This window comes from Centropristis striata, chromosome 5 (assembly GCF_030273125.1).
Source record: "Centropristis striata isolate RG_2023a ecotype Rhode Island chromosome 5, C.striata_1.0, whole genome shotgun sequence".
NCBI lineage: Eukaryota > Metazoa > Chordata > Actinopteri > Perciformes > Serranidae > Centropristis > Centropristis striata.
This window is the reverse complement of record NC_081521.1, coordinates 9,402,384-9,419,289: the sequence shown is the minus strand read 5'-3', so window position 1 is coordinate 9,419,289 and position 16,906 is coordinate 9,402,384. Positions and strand designations below refer to the sequence as shown.

General features: G+C 38.5%; 1 protein-coding gene across 1 annotated transcript in view; it reads left to right on the top strand.

Annotated features, from left to right (window-relative positions):
• The window catches only part of arhgap4b (Rho GTPase activating protein 4b), a 63,267-nt gene that overhangs the window by 566 nt on the left and 45,795 nt on the right, over positions 1-16,906 (top strand). The gene's annotated exons all lie outside the window — the stretch shown is intronic.

The window sequence follows — 16,906 nt, the reverse complement described above, 5'->3', positions numbered from 1 at the left end:
CACACCACCACCACCACCACCAACACCCCCACCTCACTCAGCTTATCACCTCAACGACTGACAGCTAATTCACGTTCTGTTATTATATAATGAAGAAAAGCAAATGGCTCAGAGAGGCATCTACAAAGTAGCATTTCCTTTGTGTTGTTGCTTTACAGTGCAACAACAAAGATTGTGATTGTGACAGTGCAGTCGTGCTGAAGAGATTGTGCTGATAAAAGCTTCTCCGTTTTTGATTTAATGACTTTAGTTCAAAGCTAAACCTGGAATGATGTCTAATTTAAGTATCAGTTGCAGTTTCTTAAACTTACAGTAGGATTGTGATTGGTTTTAATCATAGAAGTGCAGGAAATCCCCTCAAACAGCATCATAGTTGACCATCTTACCTTCACTGCATCAAAATATCAAGGAAACCAGCTGTTTAATGTAGATTCATCAATTTAAAAAAAAACAACAAAAAAAACATGCAGAATCCTCTAAGAACAGGTGTCAAATTATACATATTATCTGTACTTGTGCATGCATAAGGTGCATCAAGTGATGCTTCATTTCCTAAAGTCATGGTTTAATCTGTGACCTGTGGTGGGCAACATCTCTTATAAAACAATTAACATTAAACGCGACTTTTTTAATCCAAATTTTGATCAACATGAGCAGAGATATGACATTTTTTTATCCAGTCATGGAAAAAATACTCTCAAGTGCCAGCATATGATTGAGGGCTGCAAAGGACTAAATAAATGCAGTTGCAATGTGTTAGAGAGTTTAACACAGTAGCAGAGTAGTCTATTCAGTGAAAACTATTGAAAGTGAAAGTATTGAAAGTAATGCATGCATGGATAATGCATGCACTTCATGTCATGTCTGCACAAAAGGGCTGCTAATTTCCATACAATAAACAATTGTGATTTAAAGGTATGATATGTAACTTTTACACATTAAAATATCCAAGAAAGGCTAGATTTATGATATATATTTTGTTATGTACCATTATCCCAAATCTTTCCAACAAGTTCAAATCTAACAAGATCTGCATATTTGAATTGAGGTAACTGTGCGTTTCATTTGGTCACCTTTCAATGGCATCTTATCCCCATTGTCATGCATCCACATTGTGGTTGTCCATCAGAAGCTGTCATAAATGGACATTTTATCAAGTTTTAAACCACTTTTAGATCATAGACATTTTTAACTATTTATTTTAACGCAATAAAGGATTATACTTGTTGGATGTCTGAAACTCAAGTTATCAGAAACATCGATCAAATGTCATCCTGTGTCTACCGAACAGCATCAGAGTAATACAGATTTTTAACGTGAAACTGCAATTCTTAGTTTTTACCGTTTTTAATCACCTGGTCCATTTGTTTTGAAGAGAAGAGACTTCTGCAGATAATTCGGCTTCCACTAAAAACCTCCTGAATGATGAACATTAAAGGGATCCTAACTGGCAGAAGCTGGCTGCAATGAGGACAATGGTGGTAAAAAAAACTACAACTCCCATGATCCCAAGTTACTAAACGACATCACCAAACTGTTTTGATAGAGTGACCACTAGCAGAAGAAATTACATATTGCGTGTTTAAGTTAAGAGAAAAAAATAACATGTTGCTACAAATATAGCAGACACAACAGCAAAGAAAAACAAGTAGGAGTACCGAGGAGAAATGCTAAGTAGTATTGTTTTTTTCCAAAACGAGGTTGAATCTGAGCTTAGCCTTCACTTTTGATGAGTCAGGGAGGAGGGGCCACATTTTAATGTTGTTTAGAAACAGTAATTGGAAATTCCTGCATAGTATGCCTTTAAATAAAAGTACATAAGTATTAGCAGTGGCCACCGGGAAAGTCTCAGGCCACACCCTCTCAAAAGTCCGCTCACTCTGTGTGTCTCCATTACAAGTTAGCCCTCAGAGGGATTTAGAGACTCTGGAGGTGACGTATTGTTTTCACCGTCGTTAACTGTGCACGTTAACGTCAGCAGCTGAAAGCAGCATGGCTAATTATGCACAGTCTCAGAGTCTCCGCTGATAATAAACATAGTGTTTGTGAATTAACGACATCTGTGTACAGAGTGTCCAGTGCTTGTTGTAAACAAACAGAGATCGCTAAGTGAACACCTCCTGCAGCAGCAGCACATACACACTGTACTGCTACAGAGCTAACTGTAGCTAACTGTAGCTAACTGCTGCCAACGGCGGCTCTTCTTAACAAGTCGGCCTCCGGCTCATTAGCGGCTCGTTAAGAAGAGTAAGAAGGAGTCACTGGATTGTCTCCAGTCGTTTTCTTGATAAATAGTCTCTAAGGGGGTCTGAAAAGTTGCTAAATTTAGCAACAAAGTCGCTAAGTTGGGAACACTGCTCTGCCGGCTTTTACAAATGGCGTGCACTACGTCACATCCTGCTTAGCGATCTATCCAATCAGTAACCAGGCTGTTTTCAGGGGAGAAAAAAGACCCTGCTCCTCCACGGGGACGAAAAAAGTCCAGACAAAAGCCGGCTCCGGACTGCTCGTGTTCAAATTAGAGGCGTTTCGGTGACTAAGACCCGCCTCATTCTGGGTATCGTCCAGCCACTACCCGGTAGTGGAATCAGCCCTAGATATTTAAAGTGAAATAATTAGTTATGCAAAATGTCCCACTTCAGAACAATGTAGGCCACATTATATAATATTTTAAATTATTGATTAATTAATGTGTCTTAAATGTAATGTAACCTGAATCTGCACAGTAATCAGTAGCTAAAGCCGTCAGATAAATGTAGTAAAGTAGAGAACAAGTACCTCAAAATTTTACACAATGAGATTCATTCACCCAACCTGTGGTACAGAAGGTCCTCGGATCAAACTTGGCAGTAGAATTGTAAATTGACCGCTAATGAGAGCTGTCATACAGAGTTCCAGTGAAAGTGCTGGTGGAGAGGTCGAGGTTTCAGCAGATCGCGAGGAGCGGATGTGGCAGCCTCTCGGCCCTCACAGTGCCCGACTGTCCCACACTGTTTACACTTTTCTTTTTCATTCATCTTTTTCCCCATTTGCTCTGTCTGCCAGAACGCACAGGTATGCATTCCACAAACACTACCTGTAAATGATCCTCTACTGTACATAGAACTTGACCATGGCAGGACCTGAGAAATGTAGACAGCAGTGGAAATACATTCTGCGGCTTCAATTTTGCAGTCCTGTCAGCTACAAACTGCCCTCAGTGCTGTTGCAATTAGGTACCATGCCAGAAACTGAAAGGCTTCTTATACTGCATGTAAAATATCCTCACCAAGCTACATTGCCAAAGACTATTAATTCCCACCGTTCCATTATAAATGTCACTTTTGGACATACTTTCTTTTATGTGATGCATTATGTGCAGTCCTCCACAGCCACCTTGAAACTAGTCGTCCCTGTGGTGTGTGTGTTTTGGCAGTGATGACAACCAGGATTAAGCTGCTGCTGAAAACTTTCTGTGAGATTTGCAGGTAGAGAGTAATTCACTACAGATGGTGCGAGAGTAAAAACCTGTGGTAACATACTATGATATGGTTTCCTGTTTGCCATGGCAGCTGCAACACGAGTAGCAGTTGGGAAGGATATAAAGTGTAGACAGACTCTGGCAAGAAGCAAACTTTGTCAGTGATATGATGAATTTGGATTTTGCTACTTTGCATAGCTAATCTTGCTTCGGCCTAAATCTCATGACACGTTCTAAATGCAACCTGGGGCCAAAGCCAGCATGAGGGTGCTCTACCTGTTGTAGTGCAATCAAGTTGGCTGTATGAGCTGCTTTCAGATTTGTTCTGCAATGTAGCAGCCAATGAATGAGCTGACATGTCAGTTAGCTTCCAGGGGTTCAAAGTGGATCAGCTTCAGTGTTTTGCATCAGCATGCCTGTGAGATAGTACAAGCATAGCAACATTAAACCTATGTAACTTTCTTCCTCTTCCAGATAAAAAGTTAAATTATTCAGCGCTGTCTCTCAATTCAATGCAGTCAGGGCCTTTGTTGCTACAGCCCTACTTGGTCTGGTTTGACCAGTGGCTTATGGTGGCTAATGTTTTTGCCTTGGTGTACCATAAGGGCTGTTTCCACTACCGGGCAATAAGGCGGGTCTCACTCGCCAAAACGCCCCTAATTTTGTTGGGATTTTTTTAGTCCCTTTGGGAGAGCAGGGTCTTTTTTCTCCCCTGAAAACAGCCTGGTTACTGATTGGATAGATCGCTAAGTGGGATGTGACGTAGTACTCTACACGACAACAACACACGCCATTTGTAAAAGCCGGCAAAGCAGTGTTCCCAACTAAGCGACTTTGTTGCTAAATTTAGCGACTTTTCAGACCCCCTTAGCGCCGTCCTTCTTACTCTTCTTAACGAGCCGCAGCTAGCAACAGTTAGCTCTGTAGCAGTACAGTGTGTATGTGCTGCTGCTGCAGGTGGTGTTCAATTAGCGATCTCTGTTTGTTTACAACAAGCACCGGACACTCTGTGCACAGTTAGCAATGCCGTTAATTCACAATCACTGTGTTTATCATTAGTGGAGAGTCTGTGCATAATTAGCCATGCTGCTTTCAGCTGCTGACGTTGTGCACAGTTAGCGACGGTGAAAACCATACGTCACCTCCAGAGTCTCTTAATCCCTCTGGGGGCTAATTTGTAGTGGAGACACGCAGAGTGAGCGGACTTTTGAGAGGGTGTGGCCTGAGACTTTCCCAGTGGCCACTCCCCCCCAAGTTGAAACACGGCTATAGAATGTATATAAGAAGTGGACAGAGCTACTGTGACGTCACACAGTGGCTCGAAGCTTTGAGTTTGTCATTTTGGCCATTGCCATCTTGCTTTTTTGAGCAAAAATTGACCATTTGGATGAGAGGTTGGAGCTTGGGAGGATGATGCTAAGTTACCAGCTAACGCAAGTACTGGCTAGCTAGCTTTGTTAGAAAGGTGCCTCTGTAATTCAAAGCAAACAACCGACTGAATGTCTTTTAGTACAACTGAATGCCGAACAAGACTTTTTTAGTTGTGCAAAATGTTAGAATAACTTTAGGCACTGAAAAAAACACACTGTAAAAAGAGCCAAAAACACAATATTCTGCAAACACTCTACAGCGTTGCCTGAAGTCTATTTTACTCTAAATGGGACAATTATTTACAAAATGAGCATCATGCTGTACTGAAGAAAACAAAAAAAAAAAGTGATTTAGACCATAAACTCAATACGAAAGTGTTAACTGATGTAATAAATCAAGTGAGAAGTACGGTCATTTTCTCATAGACTTCTAGACAACCTGGTTTTTTTTTGCAACCAATGGCATTTAAACCTTTCTGCAAACCTTAATTGTTACAACTCACATCTTCAACGTATGGGGCACGTTTTCCATGAACGGGCACAATGCTAGGTCTAATTTTAACCTTAAAAGGATACAACTTATACTGTTTGTATTCTGCTTCCAAACGCCTCTAATATCTGACAAATCTCAGATCCTACAGCACGTTATTTCTGGTTTAAACCGGCTGTTACATGATCTGAAGGTCATACTGAGGCCTTTTAGTAAAGCAGAGAACTTAAAAGTAACAGAAAATATACCACAGGCTACTGCAGCAATTTATTATTGTTCTTTCAGAGACAGATTCTTAAAAAGAATGGTCAAAATCAGATATCCTTATAGATACTACAGATACTACATTCCCCATAATGCAACTTGACAGCATTTTTCATTAGTCCCTTTCTACTAAGCATCATTATGATTATTATTGTAGACTCTGGAGTTCACCCTTCAGTGGCCTTATATAACTTCTGACAATCAGAGTAGAACTTCAAGTCGAGTAAACTGATTTCATTTGTAAAATAGGTGGAGTGACCAGACACTGTATATCCATCTAGACCAGGGATGGGCAACTGGAGGCCCGGGGGCCGCATACGGCCCACACCCTCACTTGAAGTGGCCCTCAGTACAACTACATGCATTTGAGCATGAAATCTTAAAAGTGCAGTGTAAAAATGCACAAAATTACTTCTTCCAATTAATGTTGCTCTGCTGTTCTTGCACTGAAAAAAAATAATTCACAGTAAGTGGTTATTTTTTATTTGCTTCAAATCTTTTGTATTCCTATTTATACTGTTATACATGCATTTGAGCATGAAATATGTTAAATTACTGCACTGTAAACATATTTAAAATTGCAGTTTCATCATATCTGGTGAAGTGCACGGTCCTATATGTGGCCCTGTGGTAGTGTCCATGAAAAAATGTGGCCCCCTCCAGCATTTAAACCTCTGAAGTCCAGGAGATTTTGGTTCAAATTTGTCAACTTCCTATGTATTCATTTCTGTCTCTGTTAACATCTTTCAGTCTGTCCTTACATCACATGCATGGCTCCTTTTTCTCCACACAAACTTGGCTATCAGTCAGATTTTTCATTTTAATTTAATCAACAAAGTATAAAGCTGCCAGGAACCCAAAATACAAACAAAAGACAAAGGTGTCTATGGAAATGTACCACATTTTTTACCATTTATACACATATAAAGAGCAGAAAAAATAATAAATAATAAAACTACAAAACAGTCTATTTGCATGTAAATTAAAAATAGTAATAGTTTTAAATTGTAGAAAGAAAATTCACATTTTAAAAATGTTCTAGAAACATAAATGTCACACTGTGAAAGCTCCTATGATTGAACTTTAACTGGCTTTCTCAGCTTGTCTACATATCATATATAAATAAAAGTTATTACAGTAAATAAAACATGTGTATTTTCAATAAATAGATGGACTCCAGAGGGTTAAGTTGCCCATCCCTGATCCAGACAACATAATTAAAAAACAAACAAAGACGTGACAGGTGTTGTTGAGCCTTAAACACATTTTACTTTCCTGTTTAACAGCTTCAGGTCACAATGAGGTCTGTGGAACAAAAGCTGCTGTGACTTTGACAGCAAAGGTCCTGTCTGCCACTTATTATTAGAGCTAATCCATTACACTTAATGTCGGTGCTACACCTACAGCAGACCCTGCTCAATGAGACAACACAGCGCTCTTATGAATCATACTGTAATGCTTTTATTTTGTTGCATGATTGATTATTTAAGGTCATTTTGCACTCAGGTAGATTTCGGATAAGATCCATTCCATTATATTCTTCCAACTGTTGTTTACCTCCTTGCTTCGTCCTGCACCATAAATTGCAACAATCTTCTCCCAATCATGTTTGTGCCTATAAGAGCGTCTCTAATCAGTCTGTCAGACAGATGAGCTGCACTGAAAAAAGGTGTGTCTTAAAACAAGATAAAAACACTAAATCTGAGGGAAATGATCTTGCTGCATGGACAGATCATTTCACTTGACAAGATGTCTTAAATTAAGATTGTTAAATCTAGAAATAAGCATGTTGAACGCTTAAAATAAGAAATTAACTCTTAAAACAAGATAAATTAAAGCTGCAAGTAGCGATGAACTGGCCCGAGCAGAGTGACCTGATGATTATTTGTTTCTTACCAAGATAAAAAAAAACCATCTTTTTTTTGGTGATTTTACGTCTTTTGTTTGTGTGGGGTTTTTTTTGTTATTTTAGGTCTTTTGTTTTTCTTTTTTGGTCATTTTACTTTTTTATGTCTTTTTAGTGTCTTTTTTTGTCTTCTTTTGTGTCTTATTTGTGTCTTTTTTGGTCTTTTTTGTGTCTTTTTGTGTCATTTTGTGTCTTTTTACATCTTCTTTTGGTCACAAAAAAGACAAAAAATGTAAAAAAAAAAAAAAAAAAAAAAAAAAAAGAGATCAAATTAAAGCTGACAGGAGCGATGAACTGGCCCGAGCAGAGTGACCTGATGATTATTTGGTTCTTACCAAGATAAAAAAAAAACTTTAGATTTAGAAGTGTTGGATAATTAATCTTGTTTTAAGAGTTAATTTCTTATTTTAAGCGTTCAACATGCTTATTTCTATATTTAATAATCTTAATTTTAGAAATCTTGTCAAGTGAAATGATCTGTCCATGCAGCAAGATCATTTCCCTCAGATTTACTGTTTTTATCTTGTTTTTAGACACACCTTTTTTGCAGTGTGTACTGCATCTGACAGCACAGATTAGCATAAGATGTTAGCTGTTTGACTCACGCACCCTTTTAACATTTCAGTGCTTATCTGTGATTGCACTGCACTGATAAGGATGATACTTCAGTGCCTGTGCATGCTTCAACAGTTCAGCTGAAAGCTCATATTTCCCAAAAGTCAACTTTTCAGGAAGTGACTTCATCTGGCCATGGATCCAGTTGACACCCTTGTGATTTTTGGACATTTTATGCTACATTAGCAATGGTTTGGCTTTGTCCCAGGTTAGCAGTGATCAGGGACGAGGCAGCTGTTGAGAAACAATGCAGCTGTAAGTAATATTTTTTATAGCATTTTCCAACATAGACAAAAACAACACACTGTGGCCACAAAAAACAAATATCCAATTACTTATTATGTAATACAGACAATACAATGACAATGCTCTGTCCCATTACGATTGACAGTGATGTAACAAATACACATTTGGAAAGAAATGAAGAGTCGTTAAAAAAAAAAAAATCTCAATTTCCATTTCGAGAGAAAATGCTCTATTCTTTTGAAAATTAAAAATAATTATTATAAGTAAATTCATGTCCTGCCTTATAACCCAAAAACATCAGTTAGCCAGTTTCCCTCTTGCCATCTATCACCCCTTTTATTTCATTTTCATTTTATTAATTCTTCTTTTCGAACCGAAAAAAATAAATAAACATAAACTACAACAGCGTAGGCTAGATGCATATACATATTCATACACATACTCACATAGCCACCATTAAACAGATGTACATAAACATATAAACATTAACACACATACAGTATATATAACCCTATACATATACATGCATCTGCCCCGTCTAAGTAATAAGATAGAAATAAGAACCACTTAACTTAATATTCAATTTGCATTTCCTTATATTATTTTCGTTCGAAAAAGGCCTCTCCCCTGATACGCAACACTTCAAAATAAGAAATTGTATCTCTATATATAGTCACTTAATGTCAAATAAACATGTATTATAAGTATTATTATTATTTAATAGTTGTGAGTCGTTTACCAGCGTATTTAAAGAAGGGTGTCCAGATCTTTAAAATGTCATCCATCTTACATTTAAATCTCTGCGTTAGATATTCCATTGGTATTAGGTCAAATATGCAAGAATTTTTAAAAAATGGGGATGCATTTCTGCAAGAAACATGAAACAAGATAATGCTCTGTACAGTGACAGGGTCAGTGTAGCACAGTGTGGTTCCTCGAGGCAATGAGTGGAAATCCCCATACAGTACGGGTCACAACATCAAACACAATATCCCACTTGTATTTCGTCTGCGTAGAGCTTCATTTTTTCCTTCAGAAGAAATTAGCAGAAAAATCCCCTTAGCAGCAATACGGATCTATCACACTGTACACTGTAAAAAATGTTTGTAGAAATTACAGTAAAACACTGTCAAATTACATCAGAAATAGGGCGTAAAATTAAAAATTGTATATCACCATTGTAGATACTTTTAATTACCGCAAATCATGGGTCTAAACTCGCGGCCCTGGGCCAGTTGTGTCCCTCGTGACGATATTTTGTGGCCCTCACCTTGATATGAATGTTTAATGTGAGTTTTATATCAATGTCACTTTACCGTGTTGTGTGTGGAAGGTCCCTTTAATTACTTTTTTTGGTAATTTTGTGTCTTTTTTTGGTAATTTTGTGTCTTTTTAAAATAATTTTGTGTCTTTTTTGGTAATTTTGTGTCTTTTTTTTAGTAATTTGAGTTTGAGACCCCTGCCATAAATCAAAGAATAGCACAAACTTTTACTTTTACTGTCATAAACTGTAGGAAACACACAGTTTTGCTGTAAAAATATAACATTTTCATGTAAAGTTAATGGAGGAATACCATGATGTGTCAATGAATGACACAATTACCCTAAAAAATAACGAGAATTTTCAGTCTAAATTACAGTTTTTTGCTGATATTTACATTTAAATTTAGTGTAGAAAAAATCCACTAAGTGTATTTTTTACGGTGAAGTTCTGGCAACCACAGCTGCCAGTATTTTACTGTAAATTAAACAGATTATTTTTTACAGTGTACCACATGCATCCTCTCTTGTCTTCAATCTACTTTAAATTCACTATGTGCATCACATGACTTCTTTCTTTCAGTGACCTTGACTTTAAGTATGAAATACTGTTCCCAGATAACCTCCATGTCTCTGTATTGCTGCCCCTTCTGCCCTCCCCTCCCCCCCACCCAGTCATTCGTGTTCTCTTGGTCTTTTGCAGAATCTCTCACAACCCCCTCTTTCTTTCTCTCTCTCTCCCTGATCATTTACATTCGCTTTGTTCGGTGCAGATTAAGGTCGCACGCTGATGAAGGCCTCCGGAGCCTCCGAGGTCTCTGGGCCCTCACAGTCTCATTTTCGGAAAAATCTCTCTGCTTCACTTCTCCATTTACTCTCTGCTTCTTTCTGAAACCGTCACTTGAGTGTCACATCCACTGCACAGTTTTGGAAGAGGAAATGAGAGTCTGAATCTGTCTGAGTGCCAGGCTAGAGATAAAGCTGATGTGTGCAATATGTTGGTTTTAGGCCACATTAAATCTGTAAGTGTTGGGGTGAGTGCGAGTTTGAGAGTTTTTATTGTTTTTATTGCTTCAGCTAGTGTTCTAGGTTTGAACCGAACACGGATTATTATGAGGCTGATTGAGAAATGTTTCTAGTGAAAGCGGCACACTGGCACTGTGAAGTGCTGAAACCTGTTGAGAAACTGACACAGGATGTGGGAAGTGAAGTTGCCTCTGTCTGTGTGTTTATGCCTGCCTGTGTGAAACTAAAAAGCAAGACACAATGTGTGTGAACTCATCTTCTCAGTACAGTTAACGCTGACTAATAAACCACCATGCAAATGCCCGTGTCTAATGCAATACGAGCATTTAGTGATGTGCATGCAGGACATATTTTTAAAAACCTGTTGTTGAGAAATGCATTGAGAAAACCTTTAAAAATGAAATTATCTGACTCCAACACAAAATCCTCACCTATTTCTCTGCAAAAACAGTTATCTTTCTGCTCAGCACACCGTATCTGTGACCTGACCTGTTAACAAAACTTTCAAAACATAAACTCCTGCCTTGATAAGACTTGCAGAGATATTATTGGAGACATATTTTGCAACAAAACAATAAAACGTAAAATATATCTTTTTGTGATTATAGAATCTTACTCTAAGTAGGTCAGAGGTAGTATAAGCAGATGCAGTAAATTTATTTAGTTTAATCATAGTTTTAAAACAATATTAGCACATGAGCATTGTATCAAAGCATCTTGCATGCACAGAGAGGACACACACACACATAGTGAATTACACATGCATAGATAGTGATGTTCGTCACACAGAGACAGAATAAGAGACAGAATCACAGATTATTCTAACAATTAATCATTCAACTTCCAACAGTTTTGGTCATTTGACACAAGACAAAGTCTGCCTTTAAAGGGGTACTCCAGTGAATCTGTATTGCACTTCCATAAAGTAGAAAGATTGTGTGAGACAGATTAAAAAAACAGGGTAAAATAAATCCAGTAGGGGCCAAGATATCCTCATGTTTAGACCCATGTGTGTCCCATAATTGCTTGATCCTACACTTCCCACAATGCATCTCAATGCACCTGTTTGGTAAACAAAATGACCAAAAAAAGACACAAACTGACCACAAAATGATAAAAAAAAAAGACACAAACTGACCACAAAATGATAAAAAAAAAGACATTAAATGACCAAAAAGACTAAAACACATTAACACATGAACACTTTAACACAGTGGAGACAGAGCTGACTTCCAAAATGATTTGGCGACCCCCAGAAATCATCTCGCGACCCCAACTGGGGTCAGGACCCAGAGGTTGAGAATAGCTGTGCTAGAGGACTAATAGCTCTAAACACAACTCCTTCACTTGTTAGATCAAAAGGAAGACAAAGCCAAACTTCAACCAACCCCACACACCACAGTACAGACATATAGACAAGCTACAAAAGAGTCCCCTTGCTCAAATGCTAACAGACAAGGAGGTGTGTGCTGCCCGCGACACAGTGACACAGAGACGGTTGAAAATAAACAGCCTTCCCTTTAATGAATTGGATTTCCACAACATTGCTAGAAGTGGGATGAATACCCTGCCAGGCTTGTCTTTCTGTCCGCAAATATTTTGTCCCCATGATGTTGCCGTTGTTGCTGCTGTTGCTAGCTAGCTAACTAATGAATCTTAGTTCTGTGCTGCTAACAGTTGCAGACTGATTGACAGGTCGATTAAGACGTTATTAGCTGAAATTGCCTGGTACCAGCTTACAAAAGGGGTTAGCTATTAGACTGATTGGCCATGTTGGTAGAAGTGTGCCTTTGTGTGTTCAGCTCAGCTTTAACTGAACCCAAAACTCACTAGAGACTCTGGTTCTTTCTGCTGTTTCCCCCAGTCTCTCTCCTTTATCCTGTCGTCTATAGTCATAGTGCCGTCCCGCAAATGTCCCGCTATATTGCCAGAAAGATCTGTGTTGGCTTTTCGCCATAGGGCATTCAAAGTGATCCCGCGAAGGCGTGATATTTGTGCCCTTTCATAGTGCAGTCTGGCGTCGTGGAACAAGGCTGGAGGATAGTAAGAGGAGACTATAGCGTTGTAGCACAGTGCTAATAGGCTACACAGTTAGCTTTGTAGGGGGTCATCCCGAGGTTCCCTGCTTGGGAAACATGGCCAGCAGGCCCGTCACATGGCCCACCTTAGCTCAAGCAACCCAAAACTTAAATTTGCACAGCAGCTACTTTCTGGTTACTTTGCAGTTCATTTTTTTGCTTTTTAAATTTGGGATTACTCACGTTTGTATATTCCTACCTCTAATCATATTGTCTTGCATCGAGGCGTAGCTTTTTCCTTTTAGGGTTAGGGTTAGGGTTAGTTTAGGGTTAGGGTTAGGTTATTTGCATATGCCCGTCAAACAGCCCGTAGGTCTACACAGGCCTATTTGCCATGGAATTTGGCAGTAATGGTGGAAAAAATGTTCTAGACCCAGAACACGGTGGTGGGATTATATCTCTCTCCTGGCCTGGGAACGCCTCGGGGTCCCCCAGGAGGAGCTGGACGTTGTGGCTGGGGAGAGGGGACGCCTGGAATGCCCTGCTTAGCCTGCTGCCCCCGCGACCTGGCCCCAGATAAGCAGAGGAAAATGGATGGATGGATAGATGGATGGTGGAAAAAGTAACAGACCGGGGAACATAGGACCCTTTTTGGGAAAAGCGGGGGAAAATGGTCCTATGTGCCCCAGTCTCATACAAAGAGGGGAACATAGATAATCAACCAGGCCAAGCACAAGGGTCCTCAAGGTCTAGTGGAGTGGGACTGAAGAACCTGGGCAACACATGTTTTATGTGTAGCAGTACAGTGTGTATGTGCTGCAGCAGGATGTGTTCACTTAGCGACCCCTGTTTGTTTACAACAAGCACTGGACACTCTGTGTCAGTTTGTTTACAATAAGCGGCGGATGATATGCCAAGTTAGCGACGGCAGCCGCAGTTGTGCTGCTGCTGATTCGAAGACTGTCGAACCAAGTGGGAGGTGTTTGTTAGACCAGTAGTTCTCAACCTTTTTGAGTCGCGACCCCCAATTGTGTATGTTGTCCGCGACCCCCGCTCAACCAAAAAAAGAAACAAAATGACCAAAAAAGACACAGAATTACCAACAAATGACACTAAATAACTGAAAAAGACACAAAATTATTTAAAAAAGACACAAAATTACCAAAAAAAGACACAAAATGGCCCAAAAAAGAAACAAAAGACACAAAATGGCCAAAAAGACACAAAATGACCAAAAAAAGGAAACAAAATGTCCAAAAAAAGTCACAAATTGACCACAAAATTATCAAAAAAGACACAAAATTACCAAAAAAAGACATTAAATGACCAAAGAAGACAGAGCTGACTTCCAAAATGATTTGGTGACCCCCAGAAATCATCTCGCGACCCCAACTGGGATCCCGACCCCAAGGTTGAGAATGGCTGTGTTAGACAACGTTAAATATTCCGGCTTACCGGGATGGCCCGTTCATGGCCCGTTCTGAGGCTCATGGGCAGTGCAGTATTTAGATCCATCCTCCATGAAAAAAAAGTTGAAATAATTGAAACTGATGGTCAAAACATAAATCTATCGGATCATTACATAGATTTGCAGTTTCTTTGTTGAGTTACAGGAGACAGGAGATCTTTGAATTCAGAGTGTACTTTACAACTCTATTAACATAACGCTGATCACACTGGGGTTAAAACTTCCTGAGTTATAAAAGACAATAGACAATAGTTTGAAACTGACTTTGATGTGGGAAGCCGGTGGAGTTTCCCTTTTACATGTGTAAACAACAATAGTAAACCACAGAGCTACTGTGAGACATTGTTAGTATATCAACAAACCACAAGTCACGACCCAAAGTAGATCACAGAGTGGGTCTCCAAAGAGTATTTACTACATCCTACTGTGACTCCAGATCAGACCTGGGCATTGGACCTTGTCCTTGTCCGGCCCACGTGAGGTTAACCTGAAATTAGAATACAACCGCAGTGCTTTTATTTTGAAGGCAGTTTACGTATATCTGCCTGCATGCATACCCACCTGCAAAGAAAACACGTTCCACAAAATACACTGAGTTACCTCGGTACCTTGTCAAAAACACCTTAAATTACTGGTTTACTGCATAACATACATGCTCTTTATTGTGTTTGTGGTTTGAATGTATGTTTAGTAGCATTCCTTGCTGAATGACGGTCGACTCTTTAACTGGTTCACAAGATTTATTTAAAATCATCGCTCCATGAAAATAAAAATAAGACATTCCTTGGTCACCTTGTGAATCCACCGTAAGAGCTAACAAACATTAGCATTAGCACTTGAGCTAACAAGCACTTTTACTATGAGACAACAAATATAGCCACTAATATGTATGACAGAAGAAAATACACTTTAACAAACCTTGTGCCCTGTCAGCCAGCCACAATGAAGCCTTTTTCATACTTTATATCAACTTTATATGAATTATGAAGCATTCATTATTTACAGTTCGTTTTTCATTTTACCATTCCACCTGTTATTTGCTGTTACTACCTTTCAAAATGAGAACACCTGTTCCACACTGGATGGCACCTTTTCAAAATAAAAGCATCACAACATTGTAAAACATCTAGAAAATTTACAGACATAAAAAACAAGCTATATAATACAAAAACACCAATAGGAACTTTGCTAATGGTCATTTACAGTTGTGTTTAAAATAAATGGAAAAGTGATACATGGATTGGAGTATTTACTACTTTTTACTGCTTTATTTGTTTTACTCCACATTAACAGTCATATCATAACACGTATTCTTATCAGTACACTGCAAAAAGCCACCTCACAAAAACAAGAAAAAAAAGTTTAAAAATTAGATGTATATTGCTTAAAAATTGCAAAATTATCTACCAATGGATTAAGAAAATTTGGCTTGTCAAGACTTTCCAAAAAAAATACATGTGACCCATTTTCTCAATATGTTGAAAAATATTCTTGAATTAAGTAAACGCTAGAGCCATCATCATATACATAGGCATTATATTTCTTGATACCAGCAAAGTCATACTAAAAACCAGTGTACTTTTCTTGATATAGCTACAAATATTTCCATCTAGCTGCTTGTTTTAAGTATGTGAAGAGGTAAAATTATGTCAAAGTTATGATTTCTTAGTTATGCTTCAAATAAGAAAGTATTACTTTGAAATAGCAGTTTTATATTTGTAAGTTTTGTATTTGTAGCAGTTTTAAATTTGATGAAACAGCTTTGTAACTTTTGATGTTCTAGTTTCAAGCATGTATTTACTCACTATAGGTCATAAAATATCAGCAACAAGCTGTAATATCTTATTTAGATAATTAAGGACCAAAACACTTGAAACAAGTGAAACAGTTTAACATAAGAGATGCTGACTTTGTCTTATCAGACAAAAAATAAGCATATATCCCCTTGATCTAAGATATTTAATCTGACTTAGATTTCAGTTTTTGCAGTGTAGCAGCTCAAAACCAGATCATTTACTGTATACACAGTTCAGCAAAAAATGACTCAATTTGACCACAAAATGACAAAAAAATACCACAAAAAGACACAAAATGACAAAAAAAGACACAAAACGGCCCAAAAAAGAAACTAAATGACAAAATAGACACAAAATGACCAATAAAAGACACAAAATAACCAAAAAAAGACACAAAATAACCAAAAAACCCCACAAAATAACCAAAAAAGACACAAAATGACCAATAAAAGACACAAAATGACCAAAAAAAGACACAAAATGACTAAAAAAAAATCACAAAATGACCTAAAAGACTAAAACACTTTAACACAGTGGAGACAGAGTTGACTTCTAAAATGATTTGGCGACCCCCAGAAATCCTCTTGCGACCCCCAAGGTTGAGAATAGCTGCTCTAGATTGTGGTTATTGACCTTTTTCCTTTTATAATCTTATCATCCTCAGCACAGTATATGTAAAAAAGTAATTGGAGACATTTGATTGTGTATTTGACCACCACCTTTATGGACATGGCCAACCCCCGACCTCATGAATGTCCTCCATTACTGTTGTTACTCATCACCTCTTAACTTCCCATCCCCCATCCTTCATCCTTCCTCCATCACATCCCCATCACTTTGCCCTCTTTGCACTGTCCATTCTGCACTCCCCCCACCCTCGCTGTCCTCCCTATTAAATCTCCCGTCTCTGGTGCCACTGTCCCTTTCTGTCTTGTCGCCCTGGCCTCATTTGTCCTTTTCCTCTCTCGCTCTCTCATTTTCTCATTC